The 21,000-nt window shown below is 42.5% G+C and overlaps 1 protein-coding gene across 16 annotated transcripts in view; it reads right to left on the reverse strand.

Moving 5' to 3' along the window:
• Window positions 1–21,000, reverse strand: part of ANKS1B (ankyrin repeat and sterile alpha motif domain containing 1B) — a 343,850-nt gene that overhangs the window by 54,682 nt on the left and 268,168 nt on the right. Inside the window, exon 1 of one of the 16 annotated variants that reach the window (XM_081927919.1) lies at window positions 17,597–17,824. The exons of 11 other annotated variants lie outside the window; for them this stretch is intronic. The gene's annotated coding sequence lies outside the window, so the exon portion shown is untranslated. 4 more of the 16 variants (XM_081927917.1, XM_081927930.1, XM_081927931.1 and 1 more) reach the window with 4 other exon arrangements.

A 21,000-nucleotide genomic window follows, 5' to 3' on the forward strand; every position in this document is an offset into this window, starting at 1 on the left:
GTTTACAGTAAAGGGGAAGAATCATGCATGCACTATTGGTATAGATGGAACTGCTATTTTACTGATTTACCGGTTGTGACACAAAGCTTTCAGTTCAGCAGCCATTCAAGAGGCCTTCACCTGCTCCAGCTGCAACAAAACATGTCTCTCCCACATTGGTCTCTACAGTTACAGCAGGCACTGCAACCTTCCAACAGTTTGACTTCACCCCAAAGGCACATTCCCTCATTGTCTTCTGCCACAGGCAGATACCAACAAGGTCAAAGCTCAAGTGCTTTAACCAAATTAGGATCACTCTGGATTGTCCAGAAAAGCTCAGGAAATGTAGGTGATTGTGTGCAACAGGAGAAGGCTGAGCTTCTTGTTCTTTGCAAAGAACACACTAGCTTTTTCCTTCTCCCTGAAAGATTTGTTCTTCCATGCTGGATAAAACTACATACTAGTTCTGGAATACTGTTCCCATTTTCCATAAAATGGATTGTTACACAACACAACTGCCCATGTCATTTTGCATCTCAAATCTATTTTTTCAAGACATAGCATACCTCCTCTAGTCATCTCTGATATTGCTCCCCAGTTTGATTGCTTGACTTGAAAGCATTTGCACAACAATATGGTTTCAGGCACATTACCTCCATGGTCTCCCAAGTCAGATGGCTGCCAACCAACCAGCTTGAAGTCTTAGATAGCCACAGTCTAATGGGCTGGTGGAACATGGTGTCAAGGTCTTCAAAAGAATGCTCAAGAAAGCAGAAGTGGGGACAAAAGGCTGCAGTCTCTTGAGAAATAACGCCTCAATCTTATAAGGTGATGGCAGAAGGAGAAACATACGAGAAACAGAAGAGATCTTCAATTGATTCTTAATCAGGGGGTGAGAAATAGAGTTGGCTGCAGACTCAGCAATATCAGAAGAGCTTGATGGTGATCAAAGTTATCAGGCAGCAGATGGGGACAGAAGTGACCAAAGGAAAGCAGAAGCTGAAATAGCAGAAGCTAACTATTTTGATTTGATTTCATAGAATTGTGGAGTTGGAAGGGACCACGAGGGTCACCTAGTCCAACCCCCTTCTTTTGCTCTTCATGGGGCTAGAACTCATGACCCTGAGATTAAGAGTCCCACACTCTATGAATGGAGCTATAAATAAAGTTTATCTTATGTTTATGAACACCCTGAAATACACAAGTCATTAATGTAAGAATAACACAATTGTATCCATCAGCTTGGCAAGCAATGGTTCAACATGCCATAGAAAATAATTACATTTTATTGCAGAAACTGGGGGGTGGGTGGAATTAACTGCCCCAGTAATAACTTATACATTTTATATGTGACTGCTGCTAACAGCAACCCATCTCTTCTTCCTGCAAATAAAGCAATACAGCTCTGCCTTGTTACCTAGCAACATAACATGTCACTGCTACTCTGGAAAAAAAACAAAACTTGGTTTTGTGTCAAGAGAGCATTCATAAAGAACACTCCATTCAAATGTTCAGAAATTTATTTTAAAAATGAAAATAGTTTTGATAATTTGCATTTTTGAAACATCTTAAAAGATGTGATTCATAAAAGACACTAAGCAACAAGGTCCAAATCTGAACCTCATTTTAACATATATGCTTCTTGGAACCATTTTAGGAAAATGTGTATTTTAAAGGAGTCAATACAAGAGTCAGCACAAACATTATTCATATTATCAACTCTAAACAAAATGTGTGCCGTTGATTGCATATTTTAAACAGCTGCTTTACAATATGCTAGCCCAGAGGAAGAAAGCTTGGGCACTTTAGATGTTGCTGGATTCCAGCCCTAGTCAGTATGCCCAATAGCCAGGGATGATGGGACTTTTAGTTCAGCAAAATCTGGAGGTCTGCAGTTATCTCAGCCCTATGCTTAATTAAAATTCTCTGTGACAACTTTCAGAAGCCCATCAGATGTGGAAAATGAAATTGTGCTTAAATGTTTCCTGCACTGTGCTTCATCCCCATTTTTAATATTGCATTAGTGTTATGACTACACACTTTGGGGACCTCCACAACTTAGTCAAGCAAACCAGCCAACAAGCCTGTGGATAAACATATTATGCACCCCCTCCCAAGAAAAGGGATTATAAAATGCTTTGTGATCTCTAGAGATACTTAATTCCTAAAAACTAAATCCTATCACAAATATCCAGAGCAGCTACAAGAGCTCATTCAGGCAGTTAATCATCCTTAAGGAGTGGGGATGACCTTTTTGTTCTTCCTGCACAATGAATTAATAAGCAGTTCTTAACCAAAGAGAGACATGGTGTAAGTGACTCCAGAACTGTTCTGTCAAGCAGATCTGCAATCATGTACAATAAAGTCAAAGAATAAAGTCAACTTTCTGGCAGAATTTCATTAGCAGCCATTAGGGTGGAAACACGTCAGAGACATATAGCAAAGATATTCTGGAACTTGTGATAATGAACAATCCAAGCCAGCTCACAAGAAAGTTATTTAAATGAGTGGAAGGGTGCTTTAAAATGGCTGCCCATGCCCCAGTCTCTAAACCAAAAGTTGCCATTACTTTCCCAAACCAACTTTGTGTTTAATTTACTTTACCAACTGCCTGCCTTTAAGATCTGTTACTATTGGAAAAGCCATTATTTAATAGCAATAGTATGAAGATTAACCATTTCTGAATGCACATATGACCCCTTTATTGTTACCATGTGTCATAAATAACACTGGGCAACAATTTTTTACTTTTTGAATGTTGTCTAGATTTCTACAACTGATTTAGGGTATTTTTGCACTGCTGAATCAGGAAATGGCATCCGTTTCTCTCCATCAGGTCAGGTTTTTGTGTTATGTTGATTTGAAAAAAATCAGATCTTGTGAAAAAATCAATTACAATTTTGTGGCATTATCAGCTGATTTTTGTCAACACATATCATCCTAAATATGTTTTTAAGAGAAAAAAATGTTTTTCCAACAACATATATTGATTACCTGATAGAAACATCGATTACTGTAAACTGAATGGTGGGAATTGATAAAGGTAAGTACACGTAAATTGCATGTTGCTTCACCTTTTTTCAAACATCAGGGCTTGAACTTCCGTTTCTTGGAACTCCTGGAATGCTCAGCGGCAGGGAGGTCTCTCTTCAGAGTCCAACAGTAGTCAGCCATCATGACTGCGTCCCAGCGACCCTGATACCTGGTCCCCATCTCTTTCATGTCCTGATGGAATCTCTCCCCCTGCTCGTCACTCATTGAACCCAGGTTCTCAGGAAACCGGTCCATATGTGAAAATAGGTAGTGCATCTTGATGCTCATGTTGCAGCCCAGGTTTCTGAAAGCAGTCAGCATGTTGTTGACAAGTTCTGCGTAGTTTCTGGCCTTATTGTTGCCAAGAAAGTTCTTCACTACCAGAACAAATGCCTTCCACGCTTCCAGTTCCACTTCGTTCATTGAGTTTCCGAACTCTGGATCTCTGATGAGCTGACAGATCTGAGGACCGTCAAAGATGCCAGCTTTCAACTTATCCATGATCAATCCTGGAAAAGCCTAGCACAAGTAAGTGAAGCAGTCACCATCCTTGTCCAGAGCCTTGGTGAACTGCTTGATTAAGCCGAGCTTGATGTGCAGCGGTGGGAAGAGTATTCTGTCTCTGTCCACCAGAGGGTCGTTGATGGCGTTCCTTTCTTTGCAAGGCACCAATTCCTCCCGCACAGGCCAGTCCTTCTTCATGTAATGCTGAGCACGGTCCCTACTATCCCACATGCACAGAAAACATGGGTACTTGGTGAAGCCAGATTGTTGTCCCAACAAAAAGTTCACCATTTTCAGGTCAACACAAATAAACCACTTATGCTGATCATAACCAATTTTCTCCAGCACATACTTCACCGCTTCATAGTTCTCCTTCAGTGTACTCGAGTGAGCCAGGGGTATAGAGGCAAACTGGTTGCCGTTGTGTAGCAGAACCCATTTCAGTGATCGCTTGCTGCTGTCAATGAACGGTCTCCAATCTTTGGGTTCACACTGTGGCACTCCAAGCTTGAGCAGAAGCTGAGCAATATCTGCACAGTACACCAAGTCCTTCTCTTCCGAGAAAAAATGGAGGTACTCTTGATGCCTGTTGCGGAAGAAGCTGATGCGAGCACTGTCAGAGAGGAGGTTTTTTTCCTTCAATCTGGATGCCAACAGTTCGGCAGAGTCCTTTGACAATTCTTCGTGGGATGGCTGCCCCATTAACTTAGTTTTGATCCCCCAACTTTATGCTTTGCTGCACCAATTTATGGAAGATTTCGAGGTTTTATGACTTCAAACTGATTCCTTTTCGACATAATCACCCAGAACTATCGGACCTGAATACTTTTTGTCATTAAAATAATCATTTCCAATCAAAACAATTATTTGACATGGCAAAATTTACCCCCACCAACTTCTTCTAAAATGCTCCACACAAGTGTACATGTGAACAAAAATGTAAAAAAACGACATGTGGCCATAGCTCAAAAGCTTGACCTCATTGAGCAAAACCAATGTGATTTTTGGATTCAGCGCATCAGATTTGTCCTAAATCAACTGAAAAAACGCAGACAACAAATTTGTTGTTGACCAGTGTAATATAAGGATTTTATAGGTTTATTTAATACCTTTGAGACTATCTGCACAACGTACAGTATCCTGACCTCCTGCTATACTGATCCCAGGGAAATAAAAATAGCCTTGCGGACTGGCTAAAGGGGAAATGAGACATTACTTTGAGCATCAATTGAAATATAGATCTTAGGTCCAGTTCATCTGTATGGAACAACATAAAATATGTATCAGGCATCACAAAGTTTCACACGCTCTCTAAGGCTTTCTTTCTTTAACTAAAGTTTTAAGTAGAAGCAATACAAAGAACTGTGAAGGTCAGATCTGGAATATATTAATTTGGATGGCAGGCATAGCATACATAGAGGTACATCTACATTTCCTTCCCTGCAAGTAAACTAGGGAGAAACTAGGTTTTATTTCATCTGGGCCAAAGACCCAGTCTGGCACACACCCATACCCCAAGCATTTGTGTACACACATGCAGGCTGGGAGCTTCAATGGCACCCCTCTGGAGGCTTCACCTGGAAAAAAAGTCTAGCCCCCCTGTAGCTATGGCACTGCTTCAGATGAGAGACAAAACTCAAAATCATCTTTAAAAAGTACTAGTAGAATGCCCTCATTCTATCTACTATGCTGAGTCCATAATGATTCTTGAAACCAGGTAAATGGTACACTCTTGGGAGCTTATGTAAATAACCCCAAATAACTGTACACTTTAGGAATCTAATGCCTGTGAAAGCATTCTAGATATGCCTCTGTTTTCTGAGCCCTGAAAACAAAGTTGACCATGCCTGCCAAATAAAAAGCACAGTATTTATGATATAGGCTTGATTCACATGCCCACATGGAGACGAGATGTGGACTGAATAGATCTAGGCTGAGGCTTAATCATTTGTTATATTTACAATTATGTTTTCAGCCCACTGAGGCCCTCAAGGTGATTCATGTAAGAATCTTTAGCAGTTCAATAACTACAATATACACAGAAGTCCTCAGAAATACCACACTGAAAGTTTAGAGGGCACACTGATCCAGAAGCTAAACAAGAACTTTATTGTCTCTCTCCATCAAGAACAGGTAGTAGATGGTAACTCCTGATGCCACCCACATACGACTTAAGTCCAATGTCAGCTAGTCACTATACTATATAATGACACTATCCACACAACTACAGTCACGAGCAATTGTACAACCCACACCGGGGGTCCAAAATGAAACTCAGCATAACAATCCTGCTGGAATAAGATTTTACAAGGACCATTCTAAAGGACCCGACCGAACAAGACAGCCTGAGTCGAGCACCAAGTGATGCAGTCATGTTACTAGATCACCATTACCCACTGCCTTGCAGGACATCTTCAGAAGAGAAAAAAAGCTAAGGAGTAAACCCTACACAAATCCAGAGTTGAGTCCCTAAGATGGTTGGATGATGTCTTGTAAACCTCCTTCCAGCAACTACTGCAGCCAAGTTGGTGCCAAATGCATTGCTCTGCTTTCCTTTGGACCATATTAGCAAGGCCAAGAGGGAAGTCTTGTCATCTGGGAAGCCCAGAATCTCCATACACACTAGAGGCTTCTGCCCCAGAGATGTCACTTTGGTGCTACTAACGCAGCAAAACATTCCAGCTGAACTATTTAAAATTTTTAAAGATGATGCTGTTAAGGTGCTACACTCAATATGTCAGCAAGTCTGGAAAACTCAGCAGTGGCCAGAGGACTGGAGAAGATCAGTGTACATCCCAAGCCCCAAGAAGGGCAGTGCCAAAGAATGTTCCAAATACCACACAATTGCACTCATTTCACACGCTAGCAAAGTTATGCTTAAAATTCTACAAAGAAGGCTTAAACAATATGTGGACTGAGAACTCCCAGAAGTGCAAGCTGGATTTCAAATGGGCAGAGGAACCAGAGACCAAATTGCAAACATGCGCTGGATTATGGAGAAATCTATAGAGTTCCAGAAAAACATCTACTTCTGCTTCATTGACTATGCAAAAGCATTTGACTGTGTCGACCACAACACACTATGGCAAGTTCTTAAAGAAAAGGGAGTGCCTGATCACCTCATCTGTCTCCTAAGAAATCTCTATGTGGGACAAGAAGCTACAGTTAGAACTGGATATGGAACAACTGATTGGTTCAAAATTGGGAAAGGAGTACAACAAGGCTGTATATTTTCTCCCTGCTTATTTAACTTATATGCAGAATTCATCATGTGAAAGCCCGGACAGGATGAATCCCAAGCCAGAATTAAGATTGCTGGAAGAAATATCAACAACCTCAGATATGCAGATGACACAACTTTGATGGCAGAAAGTGAGGAGGAATTAAAGAACCTCTTAATGCGGGTGAAAGAGGAGAGCGCAAAATATGGTCTGAAGCTCAACATCAAAAAAACTAAGATCATGACCACTGGTCCCATCACCTCCTGGCAAATAGAAGGGGAAGAGATGGAAGCAGTGAGAGATTTTACTTTCTTGGGCTCCATGATCACTGCAAACGGTGACAGCAGTCACGAAATTAAAAGATGCCTGCTTCTTGGGAGAAAAGCAATAACAAACCTAGACAGCATCTTTTAAAAAAAGAGACATTACCTGCTGACAAAGGTACGTATAGTTAAAGCTATGGTTTTCCCAGTATTGATGTATGGAAGTGAGCGCTGGACCATAAAGAAGGCTGAGCGCTGAAGAATTGATGCTTTTGAATTATGGTGCTGGAGGAGACTCTTGAGAATCCCATGGACTGCAAAAAGATCAAACCTATCCATTCTGAAGGAAATCAGCTCTGAGTGCTCACTGGAAGGACAGATCCTGAAGCTGAGGCTCTAATACTTTGGCCACCTCATGAGAAGAGAAGACTCCCTGGAAAAGACCCTGATGCTGGGAAAGATGGAGGGCACAAGAAGAAGGGGACGAGGATGAGATGGTTGGACAGTGTTCTCGAAGCTACCAACATGAGTTTGACCAAACTGCAGGAGGCAGTGGAAGACAGGAGTGCCTGGCGTGCTCTGGTCCATGGGGTCACAAAGAGTCAGAAACGACTAAACAACAACAACAATGCAGCAAAAACAAAATGGGAGGCAGCAGTTACAAGTTACCTGTCTCTGCAGCCACAGCAGGCGCTGTGATTCTCCAGCGGGTTGACTTCACCCCCAGAGGTGCCAACAACAACTAGATCACCAGAAAATGCCAGTATGATTCCCCCAGTCATTATCACCAAGACTTCCAAGAACTAAGAGCTGTTGACCCTATCTGCCTAAGAAAGTTTGAGACTTAACTTGCTGCCCAATTTTATTATGTAAAATACTTTGAGAAGTCTTTGCTAAAAAGTGGTACATATTCCAAATAAATAAAAATTCAGCTCCCCCAATGTACATTTAATATTCTCCCACAAAGCTCTCCAAGGGGGTAGGCAACTGATATAGTAAATAGCAGCCAATTTGGGACTTTTTAGTTTAGAGAAAAGGCGAGTAAGTGGTGGCATGACAAACGTTTGTAAAATTATGCATGGCATGGAGAAAATGGATTTTTAAAAAGGTTTTTTCCCTCTCTCATGATGCTAGAACTCATGGGCACCCAATGATGCCGTCCAAAGTGGCTGGGGCAACCCAGTCAGATGGGTGGGGTTCAAGTTATTATCATTATTACCTGAATGTTGGAAGACTCAAGACAGATAAAAGAAGCTATTTTGTCATGCAGCACCTAGTTAAACTATGGAACTTGCTCCCACAGGAGGCAGTGATGGGCACCAATTTGGATGGCTTTAAAAGAGGATGGGGCAACATGGAGGATAAGGCTATCAATGGCTACTAGCCATGGCTCCACAGTTGGAAGCAACAATGCTTCTTAATACAATTACTGGCAACCACAGGAGTAGGGCGTGCTCTTGTGCTCGAGCCCTGCTTACAGGTTTCCCACAGGAATCTGGTCGAGCATTTTGGGAACAGGATGCTGGACTAGATGGGCCATTGCCCTGATTCAGCCGGCTATTCTTATGTTCTTATTGTAGATAATTAGTAAGCATCCATTGCCTAGGCAGTAAATAGGGAAATCATACAGAAATACCCAAGCAGCCTTTTTAGTTTCCTATAGCAATATTTGAGAAAGCAGAAGCAGTTAGTTAAATGTACATACAGACCCTGCAGGCATTTTCTAAAGGGCTAATAGCTCACAGTCCAAGGGCATACACTTCTCAAATGGGAACATGAATATGATGAATGCTCAAGGACCAATTTTGATTAATTCTGTTCATTTTTCCCGAAACCAAACTAACAAAATACCAAATGAAATATAACTGAAATAAAATTTCATACAAAATAGCTAATCAAAGGACCAAGAGTTCAGTTCATATCAGATAAACAATATGTCTGTTATAACTGTTTTATCATTAATTATTAATGTCACTGATTTTTAAAACGAATTAGAACTCAAAACTGTCCTATCATTTTACAGAGTAATCCTAATTGTGTTTTCTTATAAGATTATTTGAGTTCAATGGGGCTTATTCCCTAGTAAGTGTCTTCAGCTTTGCAGCCTTAATGGTCTTAATTCATTAACAGTAACTGCAATCCTAAGCCCTCATGTTGAGGAAATGGTACAGTGGGCAGGGGAGTTTATACTTCTCCTACCCACAGTAACAGGTAGAAAGTCCCACAACATGGAGTTTTGAGAGCAGAACACCAGCTGTTTTGGATCGACTAGATCCAAAACCTTAAATATTACACAAAGGACCTGATTCTCAGGTCCCTTAACCATTGCCAGCCTGAAGCTGACATCGTGAAAAAGGAAGAGGAAGAAAACGCCAACTACCACTAGCAGGGCATGCCTAGGTGGCAATGGACCTGCTGCCCCCTTCCTGCCCAAGCCCAGTAGATGGCTCTGTCACAGTGCTTTCTGTCTTCATTACTACAATACAGAATCCATATAACTAAACATACATGGTAGGAGAATGGGTCACGTATACCTATACTGTGAGCTGTGGTCAAGGACGTTCATATGGCATTATTATATAGAATTCCCCATATGAACGTTATTATTTCACTTTTACTTTCTGAGCCGAATATGTTAACACAGTGGAGAAATCAGATGCCAACAAGTTCCCGGGTGCATTTGCAGCCTGAATTACAGCAACAAGGAAGTGCAAAATCACTTGTAACCATTTCACTAACATTGACCTAGTTCTTCTCTCCCATTCCAAAAATACAAAGACAAGTTTTCCCCAAGGCATTTTGGGGCCTGAGGTGCAAAATCTAATAGTACTAAGGCTTATCTAGGGAAAAATATAATAATACCTTAAGTAGCCAAAGATGCCTTGCACTTCCTTATGACAGGGATGGCCCTAATTGCTGTTATTTAATATGTAGCTAATAATGTTATTTAATATGTAGCTATGTAATAAGCTACTATGGGGTTGATTATACGTTGTTGTTGTTGTTACCTAGCTCTGTACATTAGTAAGCAAACAGGAGCTGTTGTTAAACTGATTCAATGTCTGGAAGGTGGATATGGGTTTACAAACTAAAACTGAATCAAGATGACATGAAATTATGCTTGGTGAAGGGCCAAGTGCTTCAGGACTATGCAATCTGCTATCGGTGGTATATTTGTTGCTCTACTGGAGCAGCTCAACCATTTACATTTCCTTCAAAGCCCACCGCTGCTGTTGAATAAGCAGCAGTATGGAGTGTTGTTTAAATACATTTATCTGATTCTTCAGCTGTGTCTCTTTGCTAAAAGCCAGGCCTTATAAAAGTTATCCATGCCAGTTACCCATGTCTTTGAAATTTCAAGGAGTGACTACTGTAGTATTCTGTGTGAAGAGCTGCCCTTGAAAATAGTTTAGAATCTACAGCTAGTGCAGAATCCCAAAGGCTGCCTACTGGTGGGAACTGGCAAATGAAGCACATTGTGTCAACTGCACTTGCTGCCAATGAGCTTCCAGACCCTATTTAAGGTGTATGTTCTTACCTGTAAACCCTTCATGGCCCCAGACTGAAATATTTTAGAAAGCTTCTGTCTCTGCATGAACTGTTTCACCTTTCAGGATATTTGTGGAGCATAGAGGGCAAGCCTGGTTTTGTGTAATGACTTCCCCTCAGTGTTCAGCCTGCTTGGTTGCAAGTCCCAACAGTTCAAGAAAGCCTTTGGTTAGAAGTTGTAGGTTTTACTGTTTAGAATTTAAGTGTTAATTTTGTTATACTGTATTATTTTAAATTACTTTGAAGAGATGTTCTGACTGAGCTGCCACAAGCAGTTGTGAAAGATGGAATAGAAATATTTCAAGTAAGGGATCTGCCTGAAATTTAAGATATGCATTGGGGGTCCTTTTCCAGGTGCCTCACCATTAGGGCCTGATATTCAGAGACTTTGGGGACTGGAGATACAGCCATTATGACCAGTGGTTTTGATAGCCTTATCTTCCATGAATTTTTCTAATCCATGAATTTGTCTAATCATTTGGAAATGACCTGATCCATCCAGATTGGTGGCGACCTCTACATCTTCTGGGAGTGAATTCCATGAATTCCATAATTTAACTATATGCTATGTGAACAAGTTCCTCCTTTTGTCCTTCCGGAATCTTCCAATATTCAGCATCACTATTATGAGAAAGGGAGAAAAACTCCCTTCCATCCACTTCCTCACACCACTTATACACCTCTAACATGTCCTCTCTTACTAAACATTTTTTTCAGAACTAAAAGGCCGCAAATGTTTGAACCCTTTCCTCATAGGGGAATTACTCCAATGCCTTGATCGTTTTCTTTCCAATTTTCTGAACTTTCCAGCTCCACAATACACTTTTTCAGGTGAGATGACTACAAATATACACCATACGATGACTATTCCAAATATGGTTCCAGCATAGGTTTGTATGGTGGCATTATGATATTGGCAGTTTAATTTTCAGACGCATTCTTGATTCATTCCTAGGATGCGACATCATTGCTGCTGCACATTGAGTCAACATCTTCATTAAGCTATCCACTATGGCCCCAAGGTCTCACCCCTGGCCAGTTATCACCAGTTCAGATCTCATTACTGCACATGTGAAATAATGATTCCCTCTATGCATTATATTATGTTTGCTTTTATTGTATCACAAGTGCATTGAACTGTAATTTTACTGCCCATTCACCTGGTTTGGAGAGATCCTTTTGAAACTACTCACAACCCTTTGGGTTGGTTGGTTGGTTGGTTTTAACCTCCTGAATGAATTTAGTCAGCTTGCTGATCATCCCTAACTCTAGGTCATTTAAGAACAAGCTAAAAAGCATAGGTCCTAATACTAATCTTCAGGGGACTCACTTTTCACATTCCTCCATTGCAGAACTGTTCCTATTCTCTGATGACTATTCTTTAACTAGTTACTGTTCCATAAAATGACCTGCCCCACTTATCCCATAACTGATACTCAGGAGTCTTCAGTGAGGAACTTTGTCAAAAAAATGAAAAGCCAAGTGGACAGTGTTTACTGGGAAGAAGCAGAAGGTGGTTGGTGTCTTAAGGCTGATTTAAATTACAGTTAGCTATAAACAAACTCAGATTCAGCACTAACCATGAAATGCTGAGAATTCCTATAGCTTCAGCTCTGAGATTGGTATTGCCACCTTTCCATTCTGCGCCACTTGTAATTTTTATTCTACCTCTCCCAATACATCCTACTGGCTATTTATTGAAGAAATTTATTAGGCATCATACAATGTACAGTATCTATCCATGGTGACTTACAACCTCATATATAGCACTATATAATCGTAATAGCAACAACGAAAACATTGCAAAACATTAATTGATACATTTCAATATATCATGCCAGTGTCTGTAACTCCCAAGATTAGTCTAAACTGGACTGCCACTGAAGATGACTTGGAAGCTTTAGTGATTCACAAGGCAGCTGTCCATTCCTTTTTTTGTTTCTGGAATATGGACATATATTGCACCCGTGAGATTCTGGGCATAATTCAAGGTGCTGACTTTAACCTTTCAACCCATGTGCAGTCTGGGACACTCATATCTTAAGGACCATCTCAAAAAGTATCTACTGTTCCTATGAGACATGTCCAGACAATGGCTTTTTAGGGGACTGAGATTTTTAAATAATAACCCCAAAGCTTTGGATAACTGTGATTAAGAATTACTTTAGACTTGCTGAATCAGGCCAATGGACCATTTAGTCCAGAATCCAGTTCTCACAGCAGCCAAGATGCCCATGGGAAGCCCAAATGCAGAACCAGAGTGCAATAAATAGCACTCTACTTGCTTGTAATTTCTAGCAACTGGCATTCCGAAGCATACTGCCTCTGAGAGTAGCTTTAATAGGATAAACAATGGGTAAACTGGTAAGTCATAACCTAAAATTTCATTTATGATACTTCTTGATCTAGAGGTAGGTCCAAAAGATACAAAACCTATGAGATCTGCTAAAATTGCATCACCGGCATTTGTCTTTCACTTGCATACGCATTTGACTCCTTTTCAGTTTTAACAATTTGTACAAAATATCTTCAAAGTTCATACACAGGATGGACTTTTTCCATTTCCATGTTGCCTGTACGATACTTTTCATAAAATTGGTTTCTCATTTAGTCTGCCAGAAATGTCTTATGGTGTTTAAATCTGCTAACATCTTATTTTATTTTCTGAGAGTCCTCAGTTTCAAGGTTTAAAACTTTACTGTTAATAGTTGTGATGTTACTGCTTAAAAAAAAATCTCACTGACTCAATGATTCTACGTATTCCAGAGCCTAGTTTTATGCCAATGTAAGCACAGCGAATGGGCTTGTTGAAGGTGCAATTTGTGAGCTGCAACTTTACAAAGTTCAGCAATCTCTACTAGTGAAAATCACATCCATTTCTGAGGATATTATGCTGATAAAGTATTCTAGATATTAGACTTCCTCTCTTGCCCTGGTTGTTTTAATAGTCAGACTGCAACTCCTTATCTACCACTTCATTTTATCTTGGTGTTTTTTAAAAAAAAAAAGTTGGGGAGATGAAATTGTAACTGATTTTTTAAAGTGTTTCTCTTATATACCTTCTGAACCCTAATGAATATATAATGCATGAACTAATATAACAGTTCATTTAAAAACTCCTCTTGTGACTAAACTGGCCTATTTAAATAGCAAAAGTACATGCCCTTCCTTTTTACCAATCAAAATGAGTCAGACATGTCATTTGCATTAATTACTTCAGGGCTCTCATTCAGCAACAACTTAGCAAAGCTTTTCTTTATTCATGCAACAGGTTTGAATAATGAGCTTAATAAAAAATACTCACATGTGAACAGTTAAAACACTGGTCTACAAGATCACAGCCTGTGTGTATTTACATGTATCAAAGGGGAGAGAGAGCTAAACCTCTACCTGACAAGCTGCACCAAATAGCATTCACTAAAATAACTAAGTCTCCATTTTATAGCTTCATTAAAATCTTTATGTTGCCATTAGAATGGAGTTTTACTACATGGAGATAATTAAACATTGCAGGATCAAGATCTCCTGCTCTGAAAAGAAAAGCCTTTTTGCTCTTTAAAAACCCTTGGACTTATATAGAAATCAACAGAAAAACCAAAGAACTACTCTTGTGAGAAAGTCTCGTTCCCTCAGCACACCTGATAATGCAGATTAGGCCAATAAGGATTATAATCATGGATCCAAAATAGGTGTTGCCCACTGTGTCCAAGGGATAACTTCAAGGTTGATTAATGGCTTCTTGGCAAATAATAGTAGAAAATCTTTCCAAGGAACAATGGCATCAATTTAGTATTATGTTGCCAAAGCTAAATATTAAGGTTTAAAAGGTTTAGATACTGTCCACATTGCTACTAGAATCATAGAATCATAGAGTTGGAAGAGACCACAAGGGCCATCGAGTCCAACCCCCTGCCAAGCAGGAAACACCATCAGAGCATTCCTGACATATGGTTGTCAAGCCTCTGCTTAAAGACCTCCAAAGAAGGAGACTCCACCACACTCCTTGGCAGCAAATTCCACTGTCGAACAGCTCTTACTGTCAGGAAGTTCTTCCTAATGTTTAGGTGGAATCTTCTTTCTTGTAGTTTGGAACTATTGCTCCGTGTCCCTGGAGCAGCAGAAAACAACCTTTCTCCCTCCTCTATGTGACATCCTTTTATATATTTGAACATGGCTATCATATCACCCCTTAACCTCCTCTTCTCCAGGCTAAACATGCCCAGCTCCCTTAGCCGTTCCTCATAAGGCATCGTTTCCAGGCCTTTGACCATCTTGGTTGCCCTCCTCTGGACACGTTCCAGTTTGTCAGTGTCCTTCTTGAACTGTGGTGCCCAGAACTGGACACAGTACTCCAGGTGAGGTCTGACCAGAGCAGAATACAGTGGCACTATTACTTCTCTTGATCTAGATGCTATACTCCCATTGATGCAGCCCAGAATTGCATTGGCTTTTTTAGCTGCTGCGTCACACTGTTGGCTCATGTCAAGTTTGTGGTCAACCAAGACTCCTAGATCCTTTTCACATGTACTGCTCTCAAGCCATTTTTTTTGCCCAAGTGCAATACTTTACATTTCTCCCTGTTAAAATTCATCTTGTTTGTTTTGGCCCAGTTCTCTAATTTGTCAAGGTTGTTTTGAAGTGTGATCCTGTCCTCTGGGGTGTTAGCTACCTCTCCCAGTTTGGTGTCATCTGCAAATTTGATCAGGATGCCCTTGAGTCCATCATCCAAGTTGTTGATAAAGATGTTGAATAAGACCGGGCTTACTAGATATATCATGACTTCATGCACACTGAAACACATTATCTCCAGCTTTCTAAAATCACCCACTTCCCCAGACATGGGCAAAGGTGGCAATTTGTTTCAGCATTCAGGTGTAAATACACATAAACCTAAATGCTAAAGCTCTCAGAGTTATGTGGTCTACAGTTAGGTTTGTATAAAACATCTAAGACTGTTTTGTTCATTGTACTCCCACTATGTTACAGACTTTTGTGTGAGAAAAGCATGTCTGAAGCGCAGCATGAGTATTTGTTGAGAGTACAGCTTGCAATAAAATAACAACTGCTGCACACTTCACAGATGATGACGTACATTTTCCCCTAGGAAATATATATGTACGTATACACCTACAGTCATGCAGTTGTAAGATACTGAGTAGCCAACCAGCTCAATAACTACTTACCCTAACAGAATCTCATTGAAATAAATGAAACTGCACCACTGTCAAGCAATTGTTTTTAAGGCCTAAGAGAATGCTACCTCTATAAGTATGTTGTCACATGGTAGCATTCCAGTCAGATATGGCTGGAATAAAGGTTTGCACGTTTTTTCCATCTCCCCTGTGTCCAGTTCATTCAAAAGGCGGGCCAAAATACAAGATATTTAATGGATGGCATTTAAAATGTCATTTTTTATGTTATGGATGAAAGGATGCTTTCAATCAGCAGGTGTGCCAAACCTGAGAAGAGGCATCAAGCCCCTTTCTTTGAAAATATCTGAACAGAGAGGAGGAAAAGAGCCTCTCTGCAAACCCGAGACCCCATCGCCCTCCACTCCTTGACAAGTTTGAGACCACGGCGAATGTTATCAAGCCCCCCTGTGCAATGTAAACGCTGACACAACCTCCAAACAAAACAAAAAAAAGCAGTTGCAGGCTTCGCACGCTGCGTTATTGCTCTCCAGGGTGTATCGCTGGAAAGTACATGCCCACTTTTAATCACTGCTTAAAAATACATGGAGTGAGCGCACTGGAGATGAAGCGTTCCCGGTCCCCCTCCCCCAGCAGCACTCAGAGGCGAGGAAAAACTCGCCGCCCGCCACACGACAGGACCACTTCCATCAGGCGCTCCTTAGAACTACATGGCAGGCGAGGCACATCTCTCTCCTGCTCCCTCTTTGTCTCTCTGCAATTTTTTCTCTTTCCGTTTAAAAAGGCTATTTTTAGGCACCGGCGACATTCCTAAAGACTGCTTGTTTTTCGAAGGGGGGGGGAATGAGGGACGGAGGGAAGCTGCCCTTCTGAGGTGATATCCACTCCACTGTGGCACAGCGCAGAGCCTGCAGAGCGAAGCGAGGCAGGGGCGGCCAGACGGACCCGAGCGACGAAGGCTCCTTCTCGCTCGGCACCTCCTCACCCTTTCGTCCAACCTGCAGCCTAAGAGCGGGAGCCCCCCTCGGCTGCCCGAGGCAGGGACCGTCCTTGGCTGAGCCCGGACCCTCCTCCTCCCGAGCCATCCCCTCACACAGCGACTCGCTTACTCATCAGTTCCCCGGCCGGGCGGTCGGTCTCACCTAGGCGCAGCGAAGCGGCGGCCGCGACGGTGGCGAGGCGAAGCGAACGCGGCGGCGGCGGGCAGGCGGGGGCTGCGAGCCAAGCCGGGGATATTTATATTCTGCAGCGTTTATCCCTCTCCTTTGTGCATCTTCCTTCCCCGCCGTGTGGCGAACGAGGCAGGGACGCCGCAGCGGAACCGAGCCGAGCGCAGCGCAGCTGAGCGCTTCCCTCCCTTGCCTGCCTGCCTCCCCCCCCCCCATCCATCCAGCCGCCGGCACCGCCGAGCGAGGGAGGGACAGAGGGCGAGAGGGAGCGAGAGAGGGGAGCGCGCGCCCCCCGCCTCCCATCCCCCGCCGGTGCCGCCGCCGCCGCCTCTCCCCCTTTTCCCGCGCTCCCGGCCGCGTGCTCGCCGCCGCCGCAGCTCGGCTCCCCGCGCACCCCACCTCATTATTTCGTCCCGCCAAAGGAGGGCCGCGACCGCTCGTCGTCACTCACCGGGCTCTCCCGTGCGCAGCGGAGAGGTCCGGGCCGTAAGCCGCGCTGGTTCCGGCCGGGCAGATTGCCGATCTACCGCTGCGCCTCCCCGCCCCCCCCCCGCATCCCCTGTTACTATGGATATTCACCGTGTGTCTCCTCCGCTCCCGCCTGCACACGGAGAGGGAAGTGGCTGCCGGGCTGCTCGACGGGCGCCCACATACCGCCACCCAAAGCGACCCTCCCCGCTGCAGCGACTGTCGCTTCGCCGCCCTCGCCTCGGCCGCCAGAGGTCTACCTGTCACTATCCCGCCAGGGCCGGACTCTCCCCGCTCCTTCGGCTTGAGGAGCTAAGGGAGGTTCATGAAAATGCTGATTACACCCTGCTGAGGCAGGGAGACGCAGAGGGAGGGAGGGAGAGAGGCCCTCACGCGCCTCCGCGCTGCAGCCTTGGGGAGAGAGGATCACCCTCAGGGCACCTACACAGCTGAGGCAAATGCCACCACTCCGGCGCGGAGCGTGACGCGCAGAGCATCCACCGCCACACAGGCTCGCGGAAGAAGCCAGACACAATTCAGTAGTAGAGGGGATTCAAAGGGCCGGGAGTAACGCAGTAGCCATTTAAAAGCGAACTGCGCCGCACCTGTAACCAGGCGGGGAGACTGACGCGCGTAGCTGCTGGCTACACGAATCAAGGGGCAATTCTGATGTTGTGTTGCCAAAGTGAGGCAGTCTCTGCTTCTGTGTGTCCCATCCCACCACCACGGTTTCCTCCAGTAATATTTAAGCACTCCTACACACACACACCACACACACACACCTGCACGGAGGAGGTGCATTTCTACTGTGGTAGCTCACACGTTGTTAAAACAAAAAGGTTGGGTCTAAATTGCTAGTCCCTTTCTGGGATCCAGGGATGGGGAAAACACCTTGTGGCTTTTTATGATACAGCAAGATTTAAAAAAACCACCAAGTCTATAGAAAAGTAAAAGCAGAAAAAATAAATATGTGATGAGCATGTATAGAACAAAAAAAGGGGAGGAAAAAAGGAGAAAAAGAAAAGAAATGAAAAGAGACAAAGAAAGAAAAAGGGGGTGAAATAAAAAGAGAAAGGAATCCCAATTCTCTGACTGTCAGTTACCGGTACATACAAAGAATTATTCAAAACATTTGCTCTATGATAACATTCAACTATTCTACTTTCTACAAACCAGCATTTTTTCTATTTTTTCCACTCAAATATCATGTTCACTTTCCATTTCACACAATAAGTCCAAAAGGGGATCCCAATTAATAATATTGATAAATGTCGGAAATAGTTTCAGCTTTATCTGCAACAACTTCAGCAAGCAATCCTCCCATCATACTAAATAATGGTAAACATTTCCCTCTTTGAGCATATAAGAGTCGCTCTGCTGTGATCATATCTTAAGATCATACTCCACAATCCCTTTCTTATTATTGGTCCACACCCAGCTCTGTATATTCCAGTTTCTACTTCCTGTGCATTTGCCATGTTTTTCCAGCCTTAACTAATATTGACTCTTTCATTGGTGTTTCTTCCACTCTTTTTCCAAAAAGAATGACAGAGATTTAATAGCTTTATAGCCTGGGATCATGTCATGTCATAGGTAGAACTCTTCCTCTCTCAATTCCATCTATGTCAGATTATCCAGATCTCTGCATTTATAACTTCATTTTTGTTTTCCAAAATCTCAGCTTTATCATTTAGTTGCTTCATTTCTCCATTCACTTTTATAGTGGGTTCTTTCATTTCACCAGCTGTTCCTTCAAGTTTTGCCATAGTTTCATCTCTCAGTCCTGTCAGTACTTAGTCATCTACACCTCTGTGTTATTTCTGATCCCTTTTTGCATTTCATTCATCTCTGGTTTAATTTCAATCCTTGTTTAATTCATCTTTCATCTGAAATATTCTATTTGTTCAGCAATATCTGCTGAAGAATAACAACAGTAAGTGGTGTGTCCAAAGTTGCCTTTCTTTCCTCTTATCACTTTTTTCCTGGTACTTGCCATACTGAATATTAAGGCTACTTAAAACATAAAGAACAGTTCTTCTCCCTTTCTTCGTCCCTGTTTTCCTGTTCTGTTTTTTTTGGGGGGGATATTGCTAAAAGTTATGGAATGCCAAGTTGTGTGCCGCTAGGAAGAGTGTAATAGCAATTAAGCATTAGAGCATGCTCCTCTAACGCTGAACTTCTTGGTTTATGTTTTGCATTGCTTCTTTAATCTAAGCCTAGATTCGATTTCAACCCACTTGCAGTATGCAGTGAAATCACTGGGTGATTTTTCTTGCTGTTTCAGAATGTCCCTCAAGTGTTTCTAGTCATTGGTCCTGGTACTCCCTAGTGAAGAACTGGCACTGTGAAAGCCACCACCTGAAAATGTTTTGAACCAACAGTAAAAAGAAGCCTTGTTGGTACTGTCAGAAAAGGGAAGCCGGGATTGTGCTGAATGCCAGGGCAACTGCAAGAGAGAGGAGTCTTTACATGCAATAATTCCCACATGCAGTCACCAGCTTTGAATACACATGGATGGGTCCCTGTAGAGGGCAGCAACAGGGCCCCCAACATTACACCTGCACCAGGCACCATAAAAAGGTAGCCCTGGAAAGCTGACCATGGGGGAGGGGAGTGTCAAAGGCACTTCTCCCCCAGGGCAATATTTATCCCTTATTGAAGTATTTGCAGAAAATAGCTTCCTACCTCATCAACACTGATAATGCCAAGGTTGCAGGTTTGGGGAGATGTATATTTCTGCATTGCAGGGGGTTGGACTAGATGGTCCTTAGGGTCCCTTCCAACTCTACAATTCTATGATCTCAAATTAACCCACAAGAGGAAAGATGCATCTGTTTAGGGAAGTTTTTAATGTTTGAAGTTTTAATCTATTTTTAGTCCTCTGTTGGGAGCCACCCGGAGTAGCTGGGGAAATCCAGCCAGGTGGGTGGGGTATCATCATCATCATCAACAACAACAACAACATCATACTTGCTAGGGAAAAAGGAAGGGCAAAGTACAGAGATTCGGAAGACCAGAATATAAGACAAGCAGGACAAGTACACTAAAGGAGAGGGGACGTTTACTGCCTAGTGTCTAAACTTACCAACCCCACATCTCTGACTTCATACAAATAAGATCCTTTACTTCCTTCAGTCCCTACAGCAAACAACATATAGTGTAGAAGCTGCATTACAGAGGTTGTAACATGCGGGGGAAATGGTGGTGGAGGATCCTAAAGTAGCAAATTTCTATGAATGCAGAGCAATCAAGGGGTAGCAGTACCCAGGTTCTTCAACCAAGGCTTTCACTTTTGCAAGTGCACAAAATTGCAAGTAGCCATGGTTATTAAGCACTTGCTTAACTTCTTATGAAACCACAGGAACTCAAATGTGTTTGGCTGGACTATGTGCAATGTGATTGCTGCAAAAATGCAACCCTTTCAGACTCTCGCTTGCCATGAAAAAAGGATAAATAGTGAACAAAATGGGAGAGGAATAATGGTCACTCACAGTAACAGGCACCCAAAGATGAAGAGGGGCAAATAAAACCTATATACTCTCTTCAACAGCTTCAGTTTCATTTCCTTCAGTTAAGCAACTTTTTTCTACATCGATGTTTAAATAAATCTAAAATGCAAGAATTAAACAAAACAGCTACAAGTAAGATCCCAAAGGATTATTTA

This window comes from Podarcis melisellensis (genome assembly GCF_964234715.1).
Source record: "Podarcis melisellensis genome assembly, chromosome: 10".
In the NCBI taxonomy this organism is placed as follows: domain Eukaryota; kingdom Metazoa; phylum Chordata; class Lepidosauria; order Squamata; family Lacertidae; genus Podarcis; species Podarcis melisellensis.